The sequence below is a fragment of the Cebidichthys violaceus genome, unplaced genomic scaffold, assembly GCF_023349555.1.
Source record: "Cebidichthys violaceus isolate CVI_PGR_0920_01 unplaced genomic scaffold, fCebVio1.0.p SCAF_10, whole genome shotgun sequence".
Classification (NCBI taxonomy): domain Eukaryota; kingdom Metazoa; phylum Chordata; class Actinopteri; order Perciformes; family Stichaeidae; genus Cebidichthys; species Cebidichthys violaceus.
In genome coordinates this window covers 4,045,041-4,070,415 of record NW_027176263.1, presented here as the reverse complement: position 1 = coordinate 4,070,415, position 25,375 = coordinate 4,045,041, and the positions used below count along the sequence as shown (strand labels likewise).

General features: G+C 38.9%; 1 protein-coding gene across 1 annotated transcript in view; it reads left to right on the top strand.

Annotated features, from left to right (window-relative positions):
* The first annotated feature begins 243 nt into the window (after positions 1-243).
* LOC137880129 (protocadherin-15-like) overlaps positions 244-25,375 on the top strand; it is a 200,535-nt gene continuing 175,403 nt past the window's right edge. The window contains exons 1-2 of the mRNA XM_068721280.1: positions 244-686; positions 24,791-24,848. The gene's annotated coding sequence lies outside the window, so the exon portion shown is untranslated. The remainder of the gene's footprint in view (positions 687-24,790; positions 24,849-25,375) is intronic.

Genomic DNA, 25,375 nt, shown 5'->3' with positions numbered 1-25,375 from the left:
CACATTTCTGCACCAAATAATATAAACCTACTCAACAAAGTGTAATCTCAGAATGTGTGTCCCTAAATCAAAATTGTAATCAATAGGTTTAAATCCGGTTACAGCGGATTGGGCATGACATTTGGGAATCCTTGAGTGTGGATAAAACTCCTCTAGAACAACTTCGGGTGGCGCCAGAGCGCAAGAAGAGAGGGGGAGAGGGGAAATCAACACAACGACTGGCTTAATCTGCCCGGAGAATCGGTTTATGGCTCTGGCCGTCTCCACGTCCCGCTTACATGATGTGTGAATCTTTTACAGCGGGTGGTTGGACTTGCCACCTGTCGGCAATGGTGAACGGGCTTCCTCGCTGAATACCGAGCCGACCTCTCCCACTTTTTGTCATCGGAAAAAACGTGAACATTATTTTGTGCAGGGTTTCGCCTGCATTCGAGAAATAAACGTGGAAAACTTTGTCTGCCCGGCTGCGCAAGAGAAGTGAAGTGACAGCGGTGAGATTATGAACGGAGTCTCTGAGCTCCCCTCGCGCTTTGAAGATTAGAGGGTTGACGACGTCTGAAGGACACTAAGAACTGGATTAGGTATTGTGCAGTGTAACCTACTTCTCATCACTCCTACATCTTGTCCTCTGAATATTTGCGCAATGACCTTTGGTGCACTTGGAATACAGCGGGTGCGTCCGTGAGGTAAGGTAACATTTTTATACTGAGGGTATTTTTTTTCCGGTTGTTGGGATTAATTACATTATGTTAAATTGGGACAGCTAAATCCATTCTGAACATATAACAGTTGGCGTTTGCAAAAAAAAAGACATCCTTTATCGGAGTATTTTACGCACACAGGTGCCATCGCAATCCCTTCGAATAATAGCATCGAAATCTACATTTATTTGACAGGCGTAGACTTCGTGGAGTGTTATCCCTCACGTTGTATGGCTTTAGGGACCATGCATTAGTATTTCACACGCTTAACACGTCAGCCTGCTCAAGCGCTCTGTAGCAACACATGAAGGCTATCTGCAGAATATGCACGAATTCAGAGCTGATCGACACTAAAGGGTTTTAGACTGCGTTACTGCATGTTTGGTAACCTGGTCAAAGCTGCCATAAAATGTCTCGACCTACTCTAAACGGGGCATCGAAAAATGAATTCGGTGTGAGCTCCCGTTCCTTCGGAGTGCCACTATTTAAAGAGCACATTTGATTTGGATCGTAATTTTTACCTCTCCAGAAGCTGAGGGAGACGTCTTTCTTGTCATAAGATATATATATATATATATATATATATATATATATATACATGTATAATGTGGAGTCGCTTGATGGATCAACAGCATTAATGAAACACTGAAGAGCATTGCATTTATTCTGTGAAGAACACAATCAGCATTGCATAATGCTCCCCTATAGAGATTTAAATAATTTACAATGAAGTTAATTAGTAATGCAATAAATCCTTAGAAACACACTTGATGAACTTATGGTGATCTTGATCCTGAACAAACTGAGGGCACAGAAAGCACCATCATTTTATTAATGCATTGTCTCATGCCTTGAACTTCAGTCTATCGATCTATACTGTACAATAACAAGCAACTGAAGGCCAAATGTATAAGCACAAAAGCCATTGTAATTTGTTTAGTATTGATTGGCACGATTAAAGAAACCCCCTGTGCATCAATCTGTTCAGTGCAGCTTGAATTAGATCATTATAGCATAATATGTCAAGTTTAAGTTTACAGAGGACAATAGCACACACTTATTGCCGACCCTGACCCATCTTAATTTCACTGTATTTCTGTGATTGTATGTTGCTGCAGACAGATGGGTAGCTATTAATCTCAGGATTAATTCAGTGCAATTAAATATAGTGATGTAATAGTATTTGCATTGTGCTGCTTATAGTAAGCATCAAGAAAAACTAAAGGAGTTTTTAAGGTACTCTTTTCTCTCTTGTCTACTATGACGTTATTTTATTCAGTGTACTACAGTTCCCAGCAGCCACAGGTTTGGTGTAGTGCCCTGGAACTGTGCAGGGAATACTTTAAAAGCATTGCTACTGGATGTCTTCATCAGTCGAGGCTTGGACCACTTTTTTCCAGAGGCTCACATTTGGGAAATGAGAGGTGAAGAGTAACGTGGCTCAAGCCAGCCAGACTCCATTGATATTCTGCTTGTGTCCTGCTCCATAGGCAGCCCATTGTCATGGCTCGCTCAGCGGGATAGCATCTGATGATTGAGGGGTATGCAAGAGGGTTGAAAGCCAGCTTGGATAGAAACTAAAGGTTCATTTGCTGAAGGTTAAAGATGTGTGCCCACAGGAAAGGTCGATAGCTTGTCTGTGTGAGAGTTGCATAGAGATGAAGTAAATATTTAAAAAAGCAAAAATATGATAGCTAGTATGGTATTTTAATGATAGTTCATTTGAATTCCATGACATGCCATTGCAAATGTGGTTTATTATTCATTATTAATGTAGTTTGTTTTTGTTTACTTTTACTTTCTAAGAGTTGAATTGCAAAAAACCCCATGGCCTTTTTCATTTTTTCCAATTGTGCCCTAGTTGGCATTCCCAAGCAATGCAGGTGCATCCCGAGTTTCAAAAGGTTGAGCTTCCGTAACGTCAGGTGCCACACTGCGTGTCCACTCAGCCCTAGAAGATTCATGGCCAAGTAGAGAGACTTATCCATCATGAGTGCGTGAAATTGCAATGCTCTGCAGTGTGCTGTCTAGGGCCAGTGAGAGAGACTGATCCTTTATTGCTTTGGAAAATAAAGAAGTAAAAGAGAGGAGTTGCACACAAAAAAAGTAGTGAGCACCAATGGCTGCCTGTGCTCTGTGTCAGGGAGAAGTGATCAAGGCTGTAGTCTCTTTTTTTTTTAAGGAGGGAAAGAGAGAAAGGAAATGGGCATAAAAGAGTAGCCACAATTCCTGTGATGAGTTATAGTTATAAGAGTAACTTTTAAAGAGTTACGTGGAAGTTGACACTGACTTGCAAACGTTTGTAAGTTGCTGCAGTAGTTGGATTGCACTCTCAGCTCAGCATTGATTATTTGTCCTCACTGTTTAGGTATTTAAACTTTCCAAATTTGCTGCCACTTTGTGTGAAACTCATTGTTGATTTACAACTTAAACGGCTTATAAAAAGTAAATCTATCATGCTTATAAATTGATTGGCTTTTGCTTCTGTTTAAAGGATTGCCCTTAATGTGGCAAATTCATATATTTACATACTATACATGTTTGGCTCATGTTTTAAAACTTAGTGGCCACAAGTTATAGAGTTTTATCTGTACCATTGTAACAAGACGAGTTAATTTGATTATAGTCATTACATTATAGATCAACCAAATTAAAATTAATTTGAAAATGATATAAAACTGTCAAAACAGCCAGTAGTATAGTTTCATGGGCTGCTATGACCTACAGTTTGAGAATACAACAGAGAAAATAACATTTAATCTTCTTGATCCTGAGGTGTTGTTAATTTATAGCCAGAAGCTTGTAGCTGCATTAAGTCTTAGTAGGGCTTGACTAACCGTGGTGGCTGGCAGCTGTAGCAGAAATCTGTGCCCAAGTTCCCCCTCCCACTGAAGCATGAAGGGAGACGGTGGTTTCGTATAAGTTATCTCAGTGTGGCAACACCAATAGTCTCAAAATTGATGGAAGGGGGAACTTGATTTGATTATGAAAATCCATGCATATAGAGGCACTGCAGATCTATTCTGTGCTTTCCTACTCTTGTTTTATTTCTGTGGACTACAGTAACTACCGCTGGCTGGGCAGCAGTGTGTTGTAGAGAAAAGGAAGCTTAAAGTGTTGTATGTTATGTTTGGAAATGCTGAGCTTTTGATTGTAGTCAACAGTGAAATAAGTGGTGATTAGCTGCATGTACAGTATACGCTATGTTTGTGTAAGCCAATGCATTTCCTCCATATGAAACTCTCAACAGATGTGTCTGAGTAATAAAGAGGCTGCATAATAATGTTTCCACTTCATTGAATTGCCCATTTTGATAAGAGCGTCAAGCTACAACACCAACTTGCCAATTACACCAGCTGCAAAAGCTAAAAAGGAGCATTTGTCGTGCAGTTGATAATTGGACCTTTTGCCCTTTGACTCAATCATTAGATGGAGGCTGAAAGCTGTTTGTTGTTTACGCTCCCTTCAGTTAAAGTCCATCTAATGAACCAGTGCATCAGTAAGTTAACATTGAGCGTCATCTCCCTCTAGTAGCTCAAGTTTTGAAGGGGGAACTGTGTGAGAGAAGCAGATATGGAGACTATTTACATCTATAAAGTGTCCATATGTTTGCTGATTGAATTTATTTTAGCGTCAATTAATATTTGCCCCAGCTCCAAATATATACTGCTGTACAAAAAGCAAATAGAGAGGAAGGATGTGAATTATCATACTATGATAATAGCTCGACTTAACATTGGCTGCACCATTTGAAAATGTGGACTGATAAAATAGTGGCCATGTTTTAATTTCACACTTGAGCAAGAGTATTTATCTGTGGCTGGTGTGGCAGAATATAGTATTATGTTCTTTATCTTTATCATGCAAGGCAATTGCATGGACCCTCTGTGACCTTGCATCTTTATGCACTTCATGATTATTTGATTCTGAGAACATTGTGAAATACATTACTTTAAAAAAAGATAAAATAAAACAAAGATTATAAACAGCAGTGTGCCCTGTGAAAAGTTTGGGTTTTGCAACAAAAATCTTCACTATCTCTGAGTACTGGAAGTACATAAAGGTTTTGAAGTTTAAAAATGTGAAATCCTACTAGGATTGTACAGCAAAACATATTTTGTCATGTTGAAAATGTAATGGTAGGCACATCATAATTTTAATTGACATGATGAAAAGATTATAATGCATCTGATTTTAAACTAGCATTAATTGAGTTTTGGCCACTTGGTGGCAGTGAATTGAGCTGTAAACACAAAATGACATACTTTATTATCACCGGATGAAGTGTAGTAGTTGAACAGTCAAATTCATTCCAGAGTCCAATTTTTTCACTCCTCTTTGCTCTGTTTTGGTCTGCACTAACCGCCCGCTTAATGCTCCACTATGTTCACCAGCTCCAGCAATGTTGCTGGAGCTGAAATCTATCATTTTTTTCAACTCAGAATTTCCAATAATTCCAAACATCTAGGTTACACTTTTGGCAATATCGCACAAATTAAAAAAACATCAAGACCCAAGGCAACCTGCTGAGGCCTGTGAAGGATTTTAGTCTCAGAGGGATGAATCCTGAAAGCATATAAGATCCACCCTCCCACCTCACCAATAAAACATCTTCAAATCCTCATGCTCTCTATCTCTCTCTCTTGAACACACACTCAAACAGACAGACGAACACATACGCAGCTCTGCTTGAATATCTATTTCAAGCCTAAAAATAGTAAGATGCACACACAATACCATGGAGCTCTAAGGCAATCACAGGTTGTGGAAGCACGATATGTGATTTCAGGGTGACATTTAATTGATTATGCGTTAAGTCCTGGATAACGTAAAGCTGTTGGGATTTTTTTTTTCTCACCACATGATGTGTACAGTTTGCTGAAAACAATCAGACACTTGAAGCCTTGAAGCTCCAGGTAGTGTCAAAAGTAGCTGATAAGAAATGTTTGGCCTGGTGGTGGCTTAACCAACCTCTTCACATAGACTTAGCTGCTCAGTTGAAATTAACAGTGAGACAAGTTAAATGTGCACAAATAATTGAGACGTGTAGTAAGAATATCAAATGGATTCATGACTTTGATGACTAGACTATAATGATCTTTGCCAAACTTCTGGTTTGTGATATTTTTGTAATAGGTACTGTTTAAAACTTCCGAGTATGAATACATACAGTACACCAATATTTTAAAGAAATGTATAACATTAAAACATTTATAACCACAATGCTAGGAGGAGTCTTTTAGGTTGCTTTTAAGTGAACATATTGTTGGCGAAGTCTACACTTCACGCAAGACATACTGTTCTATTCTTTAGGTGTATAAATACTGAATTCAATCTCACCGGACATTGAAAATGCTCTAGGGTCATGAAGGAGATCGGTGTCTTGTGACCCAAGAGATTTATAAACTGAGATCACGTGGAGCAATGCCATTAAGAGCTTTTTTTCCCTCTACCAAGAAAGTTGTGGGTATACAATGGAGGTTTCTGAGCAACAGAAAGATGGGGTCTGATTTATTTATTTTTTTTGTCATGGTTGGAGCGGCTGTCTCTCTGAATGAGCTGTAGTTTGTGTGGGCTTTTAGCAGGTAGTGTTCATTTTGTGAGCATTTTTTTTTTATTTAGTCTTAGTTCTGTGTCAAAAGTTCAATTCAGTCAAAATCATCCTTTTTGCTTTTTTAGTCAAGTTTTAGTTGCCGAAAAGTCTAAGCATTGTAGTGTCATCTTGTTAAAGATAATTGTAAATATTTTAATTTATTTTTATGAAAACTGTTGACATTTTAGTCTTTTTTTTAGTCATCAAATTGTATTTAACATTTCAGTCAATCTAGTCTAGCCAAAATATCACCTTGTTTTTTTCTCCCAAGGCGTGTTTTGTCATTGTTAACTTAAGTTACTCAGAGTCCTTCTGAATATGCTCATTGAAGATGCTGGTGTAGTCCTTATATGGCACAGGAAACAATACTGGTGTGCATTGAAAAACAACATTAGTTTTTTGTCAACTAAAATACAGAATTAATAGAAAGTTTTTTTAACTACATTTTAGACTTCTTTTTTTGACAATATTGCATGTTGATATAGTCGCAGGTAGTGTTATGACATTTGTGCCATCTCAGCCAGCTCATGACAAAGACTCCAAATTCAACTGTAAGTAGTTTTTAGAGCCAAACAAGCACTTCATGTGTGAGTTTATGGAATTCAGGTGATCAGAGGGCAGTGATATGAGAAGTTGTGTATCGTCAACATAGCTATGGCAACTAATGTTTGATATTGTCACCAAGGGTTAAGCATACAGTTTAAGTTGGAGAGGTCCAAGGTAAGTCATATTTGCAGGAGTCAAAGCCACCAAATGTCAGAAAAACCCACTCAGTTCTTCATCATACAGTATCGACCGAGATACCATGTCGGGTGAATCTTGCATGGTCATGCATAAAATTGATTTGCATGCATTAGTTATGTGCGGGATATGGCTCAGGCTGTACCAAAATCAATACATGAAAACGCATGGAGTATTCCATGTTTTTGATTAAAAGCGGCTCACCTAATAAGCAAATGGGAGACAAGAATTGGTGATCAGCTTGAAGCTGACACACCAACTTCTGCCTTGTTTGACTCTGCAAGGTTCAGCAGTTTTAACATCTTTGTTAATTTCCATTGTGCCCTAAAAATAGTCTGTTCATTGAGAAACAAAGCTGACATGTTCAATCTTTGTCTCTGTTGAAAATTGTCTCTCATGTCAAACATGAGACAAGTCAATTCTATTAATATTGCTAATTAGTGTCAACATGAGCAAACTCATAAAACATCAAAGACAGTTGACGTTTGGGGAATGTAATAATGCAATTATAAATCAGTTTATATTGGTAGCAGGTTCTGTGCTAAAAATGTTCCCACTAAACTTCTACAAGCCAATAACAGACCACAATAAATATGATTTACATTTATTTATTCATCATCCGAGTGTCACCATAAGTCTACTATCCTTCAGAAATGTCCTTCTGGTTAATTTGGAGAGAGGATTGGGATTCAAAGAAGAAACGGGGAGATCGGGATGTAGAAAGTAAAAGGAAACAATACAAGAAAATATGCAATGTAGGCTGAATATGTTTTGTTGATAAATATTTAAGTAAAACTCTGGATAAAGTCATTAACATATGTTTTATTTTGTTTTAATGGTTTGTTCTGGGCTGGTAAATCCCTGCACTTTTACAACACTTAATTCTTTCAACAATGCAACAATATTACAATGGGTCTCTGACCTTGTATGGCCTACACTATATTCAAATTAATTAGGGCAAGAGGAAACGATTATATGATACATAGTTCAAAGTCTTTCCTGAGTTATATTTGTGTTAGTCAGATGTGAAGTTTGCATCATGTAAAGTGAGCTGATAGTTTTAGTCAAATAGCATACAAACAGCTGAAAATTATATTATTGTAGTTTTCAGTTCATTGCTGTCTTGTTATAATCCATACATCTGTCATGTTTATGCTTCCATGCAGAACAATAAATGTTTTATTTCGTTACAGTACTGAGTTAGTTGATGGCCAAGTTTCTTGTCAAATGTCCAAACCCTTCATGCCTGAGTCGTACAGTTTTTCTATTACAAAATCGTCAAAAGCTAATTTGATGATTAGGATGACTGGAGGAGTTTGATGATGGTCAATTTTTATTTTTATTTCAGCGGGTGGTACAATGTCAATACGTAAAAACTCAAAAACACAAACTCACACCAATAAAGCAGAAGCTGTTAATAAAAAGAGGGAAACAAATGGCACTGTAACATTCATTGCCAGCAGATGGCGCTAGCACAAAAATAACTGCAACAGCTATTAGTTTCTTTGCCAATAGGAGGCAACATTGACATCTCAATATGTTCAGGCCTGAAAACGTTCTACAGTCGGCAGGTGTTAAAATGCTATGACAATAAGTGCAGTTCCATCCAACCTGGCATGTTGAACTTGGGCATTAACATCCTAAAATATTGGGCAGAGAAAGTTGTTATGCTTGGCTGAGGAAGAAAAGTTGGTTTATCAATAAAAGCTAAATGTGACAAAGTGCAATGGTAACAGACTTAGCAAATGTTCATGGTGTTCATGAAGCATGTGACGTAAACATCCAATGAACCACTTCTGAAGAGAGTGACGAGGAGACTGTAACCTTCTTCACATTAATACATGAAACATACATAAATGCTGTATTTCCGTCATGTTTTTTACAGGGTTGATGCTAGAATATATGGTCCACAGGGGCGAATGTTTAGGATAGCCTGTTAAACAAGGGATAGGAAGCGCAGGGTCGGGCAAGAGCCCATCCGGTCCATCTATTCTAGCATCGGCCTTTTTTCATTGTTGCATTTCTTCTTCTACAATATGTAATGGCACCCGTCTGGAGCATTAGCGCCTCCGGCTGTTTATCTCGATGAACCAACTCTTAATATTCACATAACATTAGTGGAGCAAAATGTGCATGAATTCAGATTTTCTTTGTTAATTTAGCAAGCCTTGGATTTCAGAATTGATAGTGGCTTTTAACTTCAAACAGTGAGTGAATATTCATACAGCAGCTGAAGTACATACTTTGCTAAAGCGTATTCGATTTAATGGCTGTCAGACCTTTCTTGGCAATAACAAAACATATTCTTTGCTGCTTTCGCACTGAATGTATATTGTTTTTAGTTGTTTGAACAAACGACCAATGCTGCTGTTTTTTTTCAGAGAGACAGAAATAGTCTTAAAATATCATCCAGCTGGAGGGGCTCAGTCTATTTCTCTGCATGAAAACAATATCCAACTGTTAGCTGCATGCAGAGAATGACTTCTTAGCATGTTTCTTTTTATAAGTATCATCTTCATTATTTATTCAAAGTAGAAAATCACAGAATTTGTATCACTTTGATTGTAGGTACACAAAAACACACCTTATACCTTGACATCAAAGACACTGAAAATGTCTCTTTTGTCCACCTGAGTATTACCTGGCAGTTTAGCTGCATGTGTGAAAGTGAGACAGGTAGAAGAAAGAGATTTTGTACAGCAGTCAGTTTCTGTTGTGTTCTGCGCTCTAAAAAGAGCAAAACAAAAAATCTAGATTTAAAATTGCTCAATACGAAATTCAAAGCATAACTTTGCTTCATACGGCTCTCAACGTGGCGACGGCTGAGCCTGTGCCTGTGCCTAGCAGCTAATGGTGCTAAGAAGTGCTGAAAGAACTAACTGTGATCATGAGCCTTTAGTCTGATGTTGCTTTCAGCTGCAAGTGATATGTTTCAGGTGTGAATATATATAGCCACCTAATTTCAGAGTCTATTCACTGTCACACCGTAGGTCCTTGACATATGGATTATGGATTCAAGAGCAATTTTTCTTTGCGAGGTTTGGTTTATCTTTAGTGTGATTTGTCTGTCACATTGTTCTATGAAATGCCACAACTTAAAATAATGTGTCCTTTTTGTTCCGCAGCTTTTTTTCCAACAACGCCTTCCCACGGTTGTGTGGCAAAGTCTTGTTTGAGACTGATGTGCCTGATGTGCCCTAAAAAATAAATTCCCCATTCATCATAAGAAGGGGACATCATTGTTTTGATGTCTGCTGATAATCAGGTCAGATGAAGTAGAGCTTGACTTTATCAAAACCAATGTAGATCCTCATCTGTAACACGTAATCCATTAGTCGCCCAACAATGAGCAGACGCTACAACCAACTGCTGTGATTTTGAGAAGCGGTCCAGTCTTGTAAACACGTTTAATACTGTATATTTTTCACTCAAGGAAACTTGTCAAGTTATAAACTTTAAGGTTTCAAGATAATTGCTAAGAATAAAGCTTGATCTGTATTTAATTCATTCCTTCTGTGTGAGTGCGTCAGGTTGGGTGACACTCTTACATTAATAATGGCTGTTAAAAATTAGACAGAAGGCAAGGATCCAATAATAAAGTGAAGCCAGAAAATCTAAATATTTGGAAACGGGTGCCTACTTCACCTTGTTCTTTACCTGCCATGAAGTGACTTGAGCCACACAACTCTGCTGTTTTATTTCAGTTTTGCTTGTTGTTTCTATCTGGATGTAAATAAAGATTTATTTTATTGAAAATGGTCCTAGAAATTCTGCACCCAAGATTATATATTGTGTCTGCTAAACTGATAAAATTAAATTTGACCAGAACCGGGGGAAATGCATCTAGATTTTTCATTCCTTTACAAGAATCTTGAATTGTTCAATTGAATGTTCCTGCCTGTGGACCTGCTCGTGGAGTGTTGATTAGAGGGAGTCACGAGTGGTCCAACCAGTCAATTAGGGGTATCGTCACCTAATTAACCTCTCTCTCTGTTACTGGAGACGCTTGCTGAAGAGCTTGTAGACTGAAATACCACAGTACATGTCTTGGAACTGAATAATGAGAGTCCATTACAGGCCTTTCAGCTTTAAACGGCTTTCATACCTACAGACAGCTGCTGTAAGAGGAACATATAATTAGATACTTATTCCCAGGAGAGGAAGACTGAAATAATCCATATAAGAAAAAAACACTGCTGTTTCTGACTGTTACCCTGCACTTATACGAGACATTTGGTCAATGTGTTGCAGTTTCTGACAGGTGGTGGTCAACTGTGGGGGTTTTGTGTAGGCGCAAAGTTTCTGAGCTGTCTCAGTTGCGTAGCTATAACATGCACTTCCTCTGATTTTGTTTTTGATCGTACAGCAATGCAGCAATGTTTTGCTTGTACAGAATACAGCTAATCATGAATTACATTGAATCATAATGTTTAGAATATATCTATTACATGTTTTTTGTTTTGTTTATCTCCATCTTGATTATAGTAGCAAATGAAAGTATGTTAGCGCTGTATCTGTCAGCAAGCCGGCTAATTCAGAGTGTGCCAAAATCACCACTTTGAGCAGTGGCCAAATGGATGTTGGACGTCTACGCTTTCAAGTCATTCCTTATCCAACTCATATGCTGAGCGCAGCAGGTGCATTCACACCTATGTCTACTTGACGAGGTGGATGAACTGTCACGGTCAGTAATGTAACATAATGCCTGTGTTATAAGTAGTATGCTGGCATCTTCAGTTGCACCAACTGGCTGCTTTTAGCAACTATGCAAGCTACTTTTTTTAAAAGGAACAACAGGGACAGGACAACAATTTACTTGTCAAGGTAACATTTGACATCCATGGCCACTAAGGCATTTCTTGGGATCCATTTGGTGTCTTTAAAAACGCGATGAAAATGATGATGCAAGAAATATCTGAGGACACCAGGGCAGTTCAAGGCAAGCTGCAAGGTTTCCTTTTAGAAAAATATATTCAAACTTTTGAGCACCACAGTACCACTGTATTCACAGAAATAGAAGGCTTTTTTTTTTTTACCTCATGTTTTTCACTCTCCAAGTGATAATCACTGTGGTGGTCCCTAGTCCACACTGCTTTTCCCTTATTTTGACATTTTATATCAAATATTGTATTAATCCAGCCTAGCAAGGAGCTGAAAACACTGTTTGAACATGACAGGCTCAAGGGGATGAGGAGGGATGGGCTTTTAATGAAGAGGACAAGGTTTTAGCTTGGGAAAATGAACACCAGCTAAGAGTGGGAATTACTTGTCTGTTGCTTTGAAGTTAATGTGAGAGCCTCAATTAAATAAAAAAAAAAGTCCTATTTTTCTGCACTTCGCTCTGCTTAGCAGAAATCCTTAACCTTTTGTGTACCTTTTGCCCACGTGCTTTGGATGTCAATGCTTCTGCATCTTGTTTCTTACACTGCAAGATGAGGAATTTGGTGCTTTTGCTGTATGTGGGATATGGCAGAGAGAAAGACTGATGGATAGAAAGAAACTCTTACTATAACATGCTATATTACACATCATGGCTCTGTTCAGGGGGTGGATGGGGTCATGTGCTATGGTGAGTGCTTTTCTTGTGTCACTTGTGGTTGACAGTGGTGTGTAAATGCACATTGTCAAGGCCCATTACCTTACCACTGAGTGGTAGCGCATTCAATAAAGAAAACGACTTTGTGGTTCAGTGAAATAAGTGAATTTTTCTCCATATGAGAGGATAAACACTTTTCTTGCTACAGGGATTGGAAATGCAGCTTACCAGAACAGTTCACAGCCTTTTCACAAAAGTCAAAAACATGACCAGAACAAAGTCTTATTTGCACAGACACTTAATTTACCATAATCCAAGTTTGCGCTGTTGCTTTGGTGAGCATTTACAACACATAATATGCACACCTTTTGCGGGAAACATTTGCATCGAGCTGACATTGTAGAGGACATCAGGAATAATATATACATTTAAAACTAACATTGTGTGCTCCCAGTCAGCAATTCAGCAGATTCTACAGAATAACTAGAGATTTGCAGATATCTCTCAAGCCATGGCACGGAATTAAATGCATATTACAATAAGAATGGATTTAGTTAAACATCAGCTCTCTTTCCATCTGAATTACCCTCAAACTGCATCTTGTGTATTTCTGATGTGATCCTACCTCAGGCAGTGGGCTGAGAGCTCATGCTGAGTATGTAACAGACTCACTCTGAATTTCTAGTGAAACATTTTGTTAGTCTGTGTAGACTCAAAGCCAGACTAGGCCACGGAAATTTAAATTTGGGATGACTGGAGACAAAGAAGCCAAATCAAGACAGGATCATTTCCAATTACTTGAGATGTAATTTATAAAATGGAATTACAGAAAAAATGGGCAGTAAAATGAACTGTAAACTGTATACTGCAGTTTTTTCACATAATGAGAGGAACACTCAAATAATGTGGAGCAGATGCACAATTATTTTCGGAGTGTTTTCACCAGCGGCAGCACAAAGAATACAATTTTTAAGCAGTAAGACCTCTGTCATGTTTTGTTATGGTTTAATATGAGTTGTTTCTTGTAGTTATGCATCAGTGAATGAGTCATTTTGAACATTACCAACCTCATGGCAGTGGACTAAAATGAACAGGACAATTTGTATCTCTTTCATTACAGTAGTCAATTGAAGCTTCATTATTGTAGATCTCCTGAAAACTTCTAAAAGCCACATTTCCACTTTCCGTTGGCCATGTTCTTGTCCTTGTTTCCTACTTTCTGCTCTGAGGAGGACATCTATTAAAGAGGAGGCCAAATCAAACCTTTTTGCCAGAATGTGCTCTTCTTTTGTCCAATCCCCCCCCCCCCCCCAGTACCTCCCTTATGAATTATCCTGACAACTCCAATAACACCGGGTGCTGGAGGGATATTTATACACCAAAACTACCATTTGCATCCGAAAGCCAGTTGGCAAGCACAAAAAGAAATTCTCATAACACCCACAACATGGGCCTCTTACGAGTATTTCCTCAAGTTTGACGGCATTTATTCAGCGGGCAGGCTGAGGGAGCAAATGGGCAGGTAACCTTGCATCCCATCGTGAAGGTTAGCACTTTCCCGAGCAGTGTTAGAATATCTTGCAGGTGCGATGACAATTTCACGACCAATTACGCTCTCCCTCACTCATCACCACTTGTCATTGTCACCCCTAGATGAAGATGAGGATTTTTACTCCTATTAGAACTGAACTTTCATGCCCTCATCCTTCTTACTTTTCTCTCAGACAAATAGAGCTGTACCTACTGTTGAATTAACTCTACTTTGATATTATATCACTGAACGCTTCTGAAACAAATTGTTAGAAATAAGGCATCTTGTTTGTGCAATACAATATATTCAGAGTGAAACTGCAGGGCAGGGCTCATGCTGATGGATAAGCAACTCAAGGTGAAAAAAAGGGATTCTGGAGCCAGTGCTCGTGCTCACAGGCTGTCAACCTGCCAGTGCTCAGCCGAAACTTCAAGTGATTGCATACAGACTTCAGCACAGTCACACATGAACCACACAGGCCTCATGATAGTGTACATACAGTGTACTGCAGATGGAATCAATCATAATTGAATGCTGGTAGAAACTGCATAGACTGCAGAAGGCTATATGCAGTTGGAAGCCAGTGTGATTTATACATCATGTATATTATCGTGAAGTCTTTATTAATTAATTTGACGATTTGTTGAGTTATGCAGTAAAACTCACAATGCAAGCTTTGAAAAATGTTTTTCTTTAGACAACCGGCGCAATTAACTTGCCCCTTTGTCTGCAAACTTGTTAGTCAGATCAAGGGGTATCAGAATGAGGAGATAACATGATGTTTCCACTCTTCTGAGGGATGACATTTACCCCTCCCAACCCCCAAAAAACAAAAGCATGTACAGTGAACGTAGCCTTTATCAAAGTAACAGACAGTGACATTTAAGAAAGTGCCACGTTGCACTTGTTTTTGTGCACTTGTAAGGCTGACGGCAAAGAGGCTTCGGCTCAGCTAGAGGCTTCATTTATGGTTTTCTGAAAGTTTTTTTCTTTTTTCTGCACTCAGCAGGATTGTGCAGTAGCCATACAGACCTTGTAATGTAAATAAATTAGCTGTGAAATGTGGAGTTGTGCTGATGTCAGGTTTTAATTGAAGCCCTCTCTTTCTCATTTTCAAGGTGGGCTACTTAAATGTTTCTGTTCTTTACGTAACCAAATAGAGCATGTCAAACCCTCAGAATAAAAAGTAAATCATAGATCATGCTAGTCATTTCTTTTGTGTGAAAATGACAACACATTCATTCACTTTGTCTGCCCATGTCAGCTCTTTTTCTGCGTTGCAGTAGGCTGGAGTCCTGCTCAGAATTTATTGCCAGTCCACACCATTATAATTGTACAATAGAAATTAGTTTGTATCCGGCACACAGTCCATTCTCTGTGCTCCTGTGCCCCTAAATGTTTTCCCATTTAGCAGCTTTTGTTTCTTACCGTATTGTGCAGTCTGATAGGTTATCCAGTAAAATTGGACATGTCACCCGAGATTATTGATGTTTTGCTTTGTGACCTTAAGTTCATGTGGTAGAACTCAGTCCAGTGCAAGAGAAATCACCGTGGTCTATTTATGTTTATAGTTTCTTGTGATCGATTTTCATTTGCAGAACCCAGAGAAAAATCTAGGCCACCTTTTGGAAAGGGCAGCAATGCCTCAATGAGCAATCAATGGCCAACATTCCTCTTTTACTGGAAGTGTTTTAGTGGGAACACCAGCCATTTTACATTGAGCACTTGTATGTTTAATGTTACACAATGTAGTGCTAAAACACATCAAACCCAAGTTTTATTTTGAAGTTTACCAGAGTAGGGCACAGCACCACATGAACACCTAACGGCTGTGTCTCTTTTATTTAGTAGCAGGTCAAACCGAGGTCTTGTTTTGGCATGAACCTACAGGGTGTAGTCAGAAAATGGGGACACTGGCAAGCAGACTTCTTGCAGTGCCTTTGTCTTTGTAATGGTATATCAAGCTGCTGCAGCACTGTGGTAGTCTATAATTTCCTGCAAAGAAAGGTCAATGAGAATTACTACTAACATTATCACTGTCCATGAGTGATCATCTTTGTCCGCTGGTTAAAATGGTGAAAATTCCTTATTATGCATTTCAAATGGGCCCACATGCAATTTAAATTACCATTCATCTGTTCATGAAAGGGACATTCAATGCACTCCCGTAATTAAATCATATCCCTGTAAGGCAATGTTTATACTGATTATTGCAGCTGTCATGTTAATAACCGGGTAATCTTGGGATCTTATTTGAAATTAATCATATAAGGGTAGTAAGCATAGCATGATTAACAGAGGTGGTTACTTTTTTACAACCTCAAAATGGTTCATTTAACTTTAGATGTAGCCAGAAAGTAAGTAAACTAATTTAATGAATTCCTATGTTGGTGGTATTTAAGATAGTAAAGAGTCTACAGCCACACCAGCAATTGCAGCATGCTCATGTTAAGCAGGTATTATGTTATCCATGCTAACCGTCATGGTGTGCTAACACTTACTAATTAGCATTAACCACAAAGTACTTCCAAAACTGATGGAAATATTGTTTTGACATACACCCAAGTATGAGAATAAGTGAAATATTCACCTGATAATGACGTTGGATGTGATGTTAAAGGATCACCAAAGTTATTACAAATTCATGGCAATCCATCCAATAGTTGAGATATTTCACTCCAAATGTCATCACAAACGTCATCCTCATGGTGATGCTGGAGAAAAGGTCAGAAGATCATCAAAGTCGGTAGACTTCATTCTCCTGATACCCTGTCTGGTTAATATTTCATGGCAATCCATCCAATAGTAGTTGAGATATTTGGACCAAAGTAGTGGACTGACCAACATCGCCATCCCTAGAGCCATGCTGCTGGCACAGCTAAAAATAATTCATTGGTACTAGAAGATAAGTGAAACAAAACACAACAGAAACAAAGCCACAACAGCAAGACTACCTGTACCATCTTCTCAAAACAAGGTATCAGAGTAAACAAAAGGTGTTGCTGGGGTAGGGAGGTAGATGGTAACGAGCCCTTAGTGTTCACGGCCTCTTCAACAAATGGAACAGACGGGCTGCATCTAAGGGGAAAAGGACAGAAATGTTAAGATAAACACCACAACGGACCAACAGGATGACCACATCGCACTTCTTAATCTTTCAAATAACTCTTTGTTTACAACTTGGTCCCGTTTCTTTCAGCTTTTCGTTTCTGCACACGTTCCGGATGCAGGGAAGCAAGAGCTCAAGTAAAGGAGCCACACTTCCTCGTGAAAAGCAATTAATACCAATGAAGTCCCTCTTCCCACTCCTCTTTTTCCTTCCAGACACATGCTTCTAGATTTACAGAAAGTGAATTATCAAGCAAACCCGTGTGTACTTTTTTAGGTTGTAGTCAATTCAGAGCTGTTACAGGTGAAAATAGAAAACTCAGTGCAGTGTGTTCGAGACCCTCAGCTTAAACCAGAGCCCTCAAAATGTGTTTTCTAGACTCTGGACAACTGCCATCATTGATCATCGCTGTGCTGAGAAAGATAAGATAAAACTCATTACATTGCATTAGTGTTTTCTACTGACTGACTGACTGTGCTGTTCAATGGCATCTTCTGTAATTTCCTGGACTAAATGGAAAGATCTCTGTCCCTTTCTATCTCTCTATCATGCTGCCTCTCATTTACTGAGTCTGTCCATCATTCTATTCCAAAGCGGCAGTTTGAATGTGGCTGTTTTCTCACTAGAGAGCGTCTCAATGGCTTTTACTGTCCATTAAAGCACATCAGCAGAGACACGTGTTAATAATAAGGAATATCTCAGCTTAATGGCTACCACCAAAGGTCCAGGGCTGTCAGACTACGAGTGTCACGTGCTGAATTAATTCATAAAGGCGTGATGCTTTTAGCACCATGTGCTGACGGTGCTGATGAATGATCCCATTAAGTCAGATGTCATGCAATATGCAGGGTGACTGCATTTGTGTACAGTTGTTAAAGGTTGTTTTTTTATGTCAGTGTGATAACAGTGATCATATAGTGAACAACCATTTGTGAACAATCATTGACTGTTGAACTAACATCTGGCACAGATGATTCTTCATTAGTTCAATATGTTTTGAAGTTGTGTATTATAGAATTTAAACCGTTGACATTGGTTACAGTGTTATCATGTTTTAATGTTATGTAACAGAAATACATAAAAAACAAGCCATACCAATTGGAAGTTAAAAAAAAAAAGTATGCATTTCTAATTTCACGCTATGCATGCAGATTTTCTGGTTAACCCCAACCCACCCACCTCTATGAAGGTGCTCCAAGCAACCAGTAGGAGTTGGTAGTGCAGTGTCAAGGATGTAATCTCTCACTGGCTTCCCCCTATGAAACACTAACAGTAGGCCTAATGTTTGTTGGATGATAATTGCAGTGAATTCCTTTTTTCAGTTTTCCTTCTCTTTTTTTTTTCTTTTTTTTTGCAGGCCTTGCTTTGCTTTCTTTTTTTTTCATTGAGTTGTTATGGGTAAACAAGTGCACACACAGTCATGGTGTTGTTCAATCCCAGTGCCTAGCTAGGTGTGCAGCATCAGCTGGTTCTGTAATTGAAGATGCTATGGTCTTATAAAGGTTTAGTCAGTTTATTTTCAAGAAGAACAGATGCTCACTACTGAATTGCTATGCTCAACTAGCTTGGCTGTCTACACTATTAAATTGGCATCACCCAGACTTAATCCATCCTTAATTGTCAAGCAAAGCAATGCACCCTACTAGTCTTTGTCAGCAAAAAATCATTGTAAAGCTTAATTAAGAAAGGTAACAGGGAGGTCTGTGAAAGAAGACCTGTCAGGCTACAATTGGAGTTTCTAGGTCTAAGAGCCTGAGATGAGACACTGCTTGAGCGACTACATCCAGGAAAATAATGTTGCCTATGTTGATGCCCAAAGTCATCAACTGTGATGTGTTGTTACTGAGATATGCATGGTTGGATTGACTAAATTGTTGACATTCAAAAATTGTGTCTAACACCAGACTGCTGGTAGTGAAAAATATTTAATTCATGCGTTGACTTAGCCATTACATTTCAGAAAATTGCTCAAGATGGAAATGCAGCACACCAGCTACCAGCATGTTGATTCATGATTTACTGTATATATAACTTTGAATCTTATGTGTCAATCTCATGCAGGGCTCTCAGGAGCCAGAGCAGCACAGTGGATACTGTAATTACAGCGTTGACAACAAACACCTTGTTCTCGCAGAGGATGTTTTTACAGTTGCATTTCTTCCTTCTGTATGCATCGACTTTTCATTGTTGTGTGCTGCTTCTTTATCCCTCCCTCTCGAGTCCACAGATAGACAAGCTCTTTCACTTAGGACAGATTTTCTCGTCCTTTTTTTTAATGAATATTAGGCCTTACTACAGGAATAATGAATATTAGGCCTTACTACATTACAGGAAGCTATTTAGTCAATAGCTTCCTGTGGCTAATATCTAAAGATTCAACTGACTGTATCCTGTTTATAACACTTTTAGAAGGCCAGAACCTTTAATATAGCTTTTGGAAATAATTCAACAAGACATTAATTAGCCTGCAGAAAATCTCTTGAATGCAACATGAACATACATCCATGCTTTTAAATATCTGCTAAGATTAAATAAATGTTAATAATTGGCCTAATGGGGAAAAAAAACAATGTATTATCATTTAAAGAGGAGTTTATGAAAATGCATCAGTGAAATAAAAAAAAAAAACACTAGAAAACTAACAACCTCAGGTTGGGTGAATGTGAAAATCCTTATTGAATTGTGATTATATGCAGATGTGCTGTTCTTTCTTAATGCTACATGGATTTACTAATGCCCTTTCATTATCATAACAGCCAGACTCTGAGACAGGTTATTAAGAGTGTGGCGCAGCGGTGGGGGCGGCGCTCATACGCTTCATAATTCTTCATTATCTCCATTTCTCTGAAGTAATGTTCTTTCTGTACTTAAGCATGTTTCTGTTTTTTATCATCAAAACTGAAGTTCAATTTACACATGAACACATCATTTTAGCGTTATGCCAGAAGTTCTAAGACTGTCCCCTCTAGAAAAACTACATGTTTGGCTGTTGGTCTGGTGGATTTATGCAGTGTTTATTTCCTTGCACAGAATGCTCACATGTCAGTGAGCTTTCCATAACCTTAATCACGGCAACAGTATATCAATAACCAAGTGATTTAGTTGGTTAATCTTAACCATACAGTGTCCTAAAGGAATGGTTTGACATTTTGGGAACTATTGATGGTATATATCTGTAAAAGTCTCATATCAATCTGTTAAAGTTACAGCCAGGAGATAGTTAGCTTAGCATAATGACTAGAAGGAAAATACCCCTACCAGCAAACTTTAACATTTTGGCTAAGTTTTATCTTGTTAGTTTTATCCATACAAAAACTGATTTAACCTCGCTTTCAGTCTTTATGCTAAGCTAAGATAACTGTCTCCTGGCTGCAGTTTCATATTGAATGGACAAATATGAGAGTGGCATCGACCTTCTCATCTGACTCTCTTTGTCAGTTTACAAAACCTTCATAAGTGTTGTTTTTGGAATGCACTGAAACCACCATTTTGTCATTCATGTATGAGGCCCCAAAACAAGATTACTTCATATTGGCAGTTGCATTGGTCGATGGAGACTTCCACGGCCACCGGGAGAAGCTATTTTGAAGGCAGAGAAAAGCACCATATGGCCTCAACAGAGATGCTGCGCACTTTATATTTTGCGAGTTTATGTGCAAGATGGCCAAAATAGGATATCTGCGTCATTATTATTTGGCATTTGGCAAAATGTTAAAAATATTATAGGATTTATGGAACCTAAGCAGTTGTTTTAATTTGACCTGTACTTTCTAAATAAATCATAGCTGAGGTATTACCTAAAAAAACTGCTTTGCGTCTCCATAATCTCTTCTTCTTGGATAGACATTGTCTACTGGGTACATTTGTCAGTTTAGCTGCTACGTCTCGTCTCCTACGAAATTACGTTCCTATACAACTAAACTACTCTCTCAAATACTTTTTGAGGGAAACATATCTTCTTACGGTCTGAATGGTCAAAGTTTTTAACTGTTTGAAACATGCGATTAAACACGAAACAAAACTTTCTAACTATTCAAAATGTTTGCTAAATTTAGGAAAAAAACATCATGGTTTGGCTTGAATTGAAACAAAACAAAAACGTATTTGGTTATGTTTAAGCAACAAAAGTATTTGTTCATATGGGACCCAAACAGCAGCGTTCTGGGTGAAAGCCAGACTTTAGTGGACTCATTTGAAATGTATTTATGAAACGTCAAAAACAAATGTAATCCACGTCAAAGTAAGTTTCCCTTGCATCGTAATTCACAATGCAGTTTATTTGCATGGGATCGTAATTTTTTAGGAGACAGGGCCGGCTGTGAAAGAAACTACTTGCAGCCAAGCTCTGTCCATCTCTTCACTTCTTATTTCTCTCATATTTTCCCTCCCACTCCCCTATTCTATTCCTTTGCTGCTTCCCCTCTGCCTTTTCCTCTTTCATGTTCCCTCTCTCACCCTGTGCCTATCATTTCCTTTTCTCTCCCTCTCTCTCTTGCTCCCTTCTCTTTTCTCTTGTTTCCTTTGAAGTGCTAAACAATGAGAGGGCTTCACTCCCTGTTAAGCTCGTAGGAAAATCCTGGCTGAAACTGCATGGCACAGTGCAGCGAAGCTGAATCTTGTCCTCGGGACCACAGGGGTATGGGAGGGGTGGAGGCAGCATCAGAAGTATAGTCAGCATGCGGTGACAGTGACAATGGTTGCACAGAGCCTTGATCCTCCAAGCCGTCGCCAGACTACATCAGCACAGCATGACGAACGCTATGACTCATTTCCAGAGAAACATGCCAATCTGTGCCTGTGACTGATTGTTGAACCTTGACAACTGACCGTTTCTTGACGTGTACGAGACTATCAGGGTGTAATTATGGAGACCAGAAGATTTGCATGTCAGGGCCCTATTGACTATAATTATTGAGTTTCATTAGTACAGCATGTCAGTGTGGAGGAGAAAGACAATCACTTGTCCTTCCATTGTCTTTGTCTTCCCCCTCCTGTCTTTCGTCCTTGTATGCAGACACATCCATGCAGTGATGAATGCTATTCATTACTAAAGGATGGAACGGGAAATGAAGCAAAATGAGTGCTTTGGGAAGCAATCCGTGACTGGGGCATTTACTTTAGTCTGCTGAAGCATCTGAGACATGTGTTTATCCACTCCCACATATTTCCTTGAAGCTATATCTCCCAGTTGCTCACATATTTCTGTATGCACCTCCTTTTGAAATCTGATACGGCCTCTCTCCTCTACAATTTCCACTGCTGTTTGTCTCTTTCTCTGATATTCATGCACGCAAATTCCAACACTGCATGATATTCTTTTATGTGGCCCTTGATGAATTTCTTAAGTCAGTCTGTCTTAAAGAGCAAGCTTTATAATTCGCCCTCCATCAACCGCCCTCCTCCTCATATTGACATGACTGATTCCACATAGGGATTTCTGATGACAACTTGACATTTCACATCTATTTTCACGAATCAAGAATATTACTGAGCTCATATCTTTGTAGTGAAATATGTAGCTAATTTGCTTTTTCTCTGCCTATAACAACCTGCAGTGGTGTTTGTGAAGCATGTGGGTAGAAGATTGCTTCATTCTCAGTGGGCTCTGCAGTTTCATCTAACGGCTGTTTAATTTGTTTGATTACTCTGATGAGGTGAGCAAGTCTTACGGTCGCTCCATGCTGATAGAATTGCCTGAATTCTTAGTTCTCTGCAGGTCATTTCACTTCATTAGAAACACAATTTGATAATTACTGAACCTATACTGAGAATGATTTGCAGAAGGTTTGAGAGACTGATGTCACAGTGGTCACTGATAATTGTATAAATGCAATATGATTGAGTCATGTGAAAATATTTGTATGTCATTCTTTTTCTTATTCATCATAATTGACACATATCCATGTGCACCGTGTTAAGTATGAAGGACTCTGTATGAGAGGCTCAACTTATCCATGTACAGTAGTCCTCAATGCACAGCAGTGTTTTTGAGTTGAATGCTAATGTGAGCATGATAACATGCTTACATTAACATTTCAAACATGACATTTTTAGGATTGAAAACTTTCGAAGGGTGGTGTGTGTATCACGAGAGAGACATGACATGATCAGGCCGGAGACTGTAGGTGTTCAAAGTGACTGAAGGACAGGACTCAGCAGCCAAATAAAAGTCTCAAAAGACATCTTCATGGGCGAGCACTGAGCAGCCGCCAGCGCGTAGGGAAGGTCGAGCTCTCGCTCCACATCACATAACAGTCTATGGTCACGGCCTCTTGGACGCGGGACAGCATTTATGCAGGCGGAGCAGAAATGCTCCCTCACCAGGATGCTTTCCGCTCGCGGATACGGTTCTGTGCGCTAGTAGCACGTTTATGTGCACGGGTTTGACTAAATAAACGCAATACTAGTATTTCTGTATAACGTTCGTCATGAACCGGGGACAGCCTAGCTTATCTTTAAGGTTGTTTGCTGGGTAAAGCAGTTGATCTCTTAAATTAAACAAATTTTCCTCCCAATATCTCTTAAACTGACCTTAACTGTCTTTATAAATGGTAGCCAGGCAAGCTTAGTGACTGTAGCTGGGACGGGATTTCTGAGATGCTACACTGTTCCCAGATCAAAAAGTAGCTCTAACAAGCTAACTGCCCCTGGCTGAAACCACTGCGTTTTCTATTATTGAATTGTTTATGTGTTTGTTAGTATGTGTTAAAAAGGAAGTTATTAAGTTTGTTTAAAGGTATATTGTTTCACTGTTGATGTAGGTAAGCTTCTCCTTATTTCCAGTTTAGGTGCTAAACCAAATAGCATGCAGCATGTTGACAACTGGCATAAAAGCGATGTTAATGCTTTTTATGCTGTTACTCAAAGATCAGGGTCAACATCGAGGTTGAATATATTGTACCCAATTACAAAACAGTCTTTCATACAATTAATTTAAGCTACAAACTAAACGGAGTAAACAGAAAAACACCTCTTTTTGTCTCTATTCAGAAAAGGGTGATGATGCAGGTTAGGCCTTTATGGAAACCACAGGTCTTTACCAGCGTGTTGCAACAGTTATGAAGGTCGATCTGCATGGCTCAGTTTCCTTGCACAATGGCTAGTGGCACATGTACATGTCCAGTGTACTAAAGGAGTTCAGATGTGTTCATTAACAAATGTGATTTGAATCAGATAAAAGACTTAACTACCAGGCTAATGATGCCAGTTGTACGGCCAAGCTGATAGTTATCATGGAGTTATCAGTAAAATATCACTCAGGATCCACCACATTAGAGTATATAACCTCCTACAGTACAAGTCTACTCAATAGCTGTTTGTGGAACAGCTACTGTATGCATCACTGAACCTTATAATGGAGACTGACAGAAAACGTGGGAGACTGAAGGGATGTTATCTGATAATGAGATTAGAAATTTCGCCCATATTCACAAATAAGTGAGAAGATGATTGCACTTCAGTTTATTGAGGCATGGTTTGCCTCTGTATTTGCTTCTATGTACAATAGATGTTGTGAATTGTCTTTCATACAGTAATGTGCATTATGGATCTAACCCTTTCCTCCTTTTTTTCTGTATAGGTTTGTGTGAGTTTGACTACAGGGCGAGATGTGGTGTGATCATAGGAACTCAAATCAGGTATTTGTCTTTCTGATTTTAATGTTTGAGTTGCGTGCATGTACGTGTGCATTGGTGGACTTAGAGTGGGACATCCCAGAGACATACTGAATCGGACAGGATGGACCGTGGAGGTTTTTAAAGCATTGCTTTGCTATGTTTTATTGATGTCCCTAAGATGATTCACCCTGACATTTTCTGATGCTCTCTGTCTCAAGCAAATCTCTTGCCATCATAAAACATAAAACAGCTTGTCCAGGGTCCACTTGGTAAATATTTAAGGGTCCCCCCTATCAGTGTTGACCAGTGTCTGAGGCCCAGATTGTGTTGTCTTTAGAGTAAGATTTTAACTGTTATTAGGGATTACCAAAGTCTATTCTTACCTTTAAAGCTGGGACAGGAAGTGAATTCCAAGATAAACAACACACATTTGAGCCGTTGTGAGTCAACCAAACAGCCTGGCACCTGCAAAATGAAAATGGCTAAGATCTGGAAAGAGCTGCAGTCTGTGGAGGTAATTTCCAGAGGGATTCACAGTACTAGCAAAC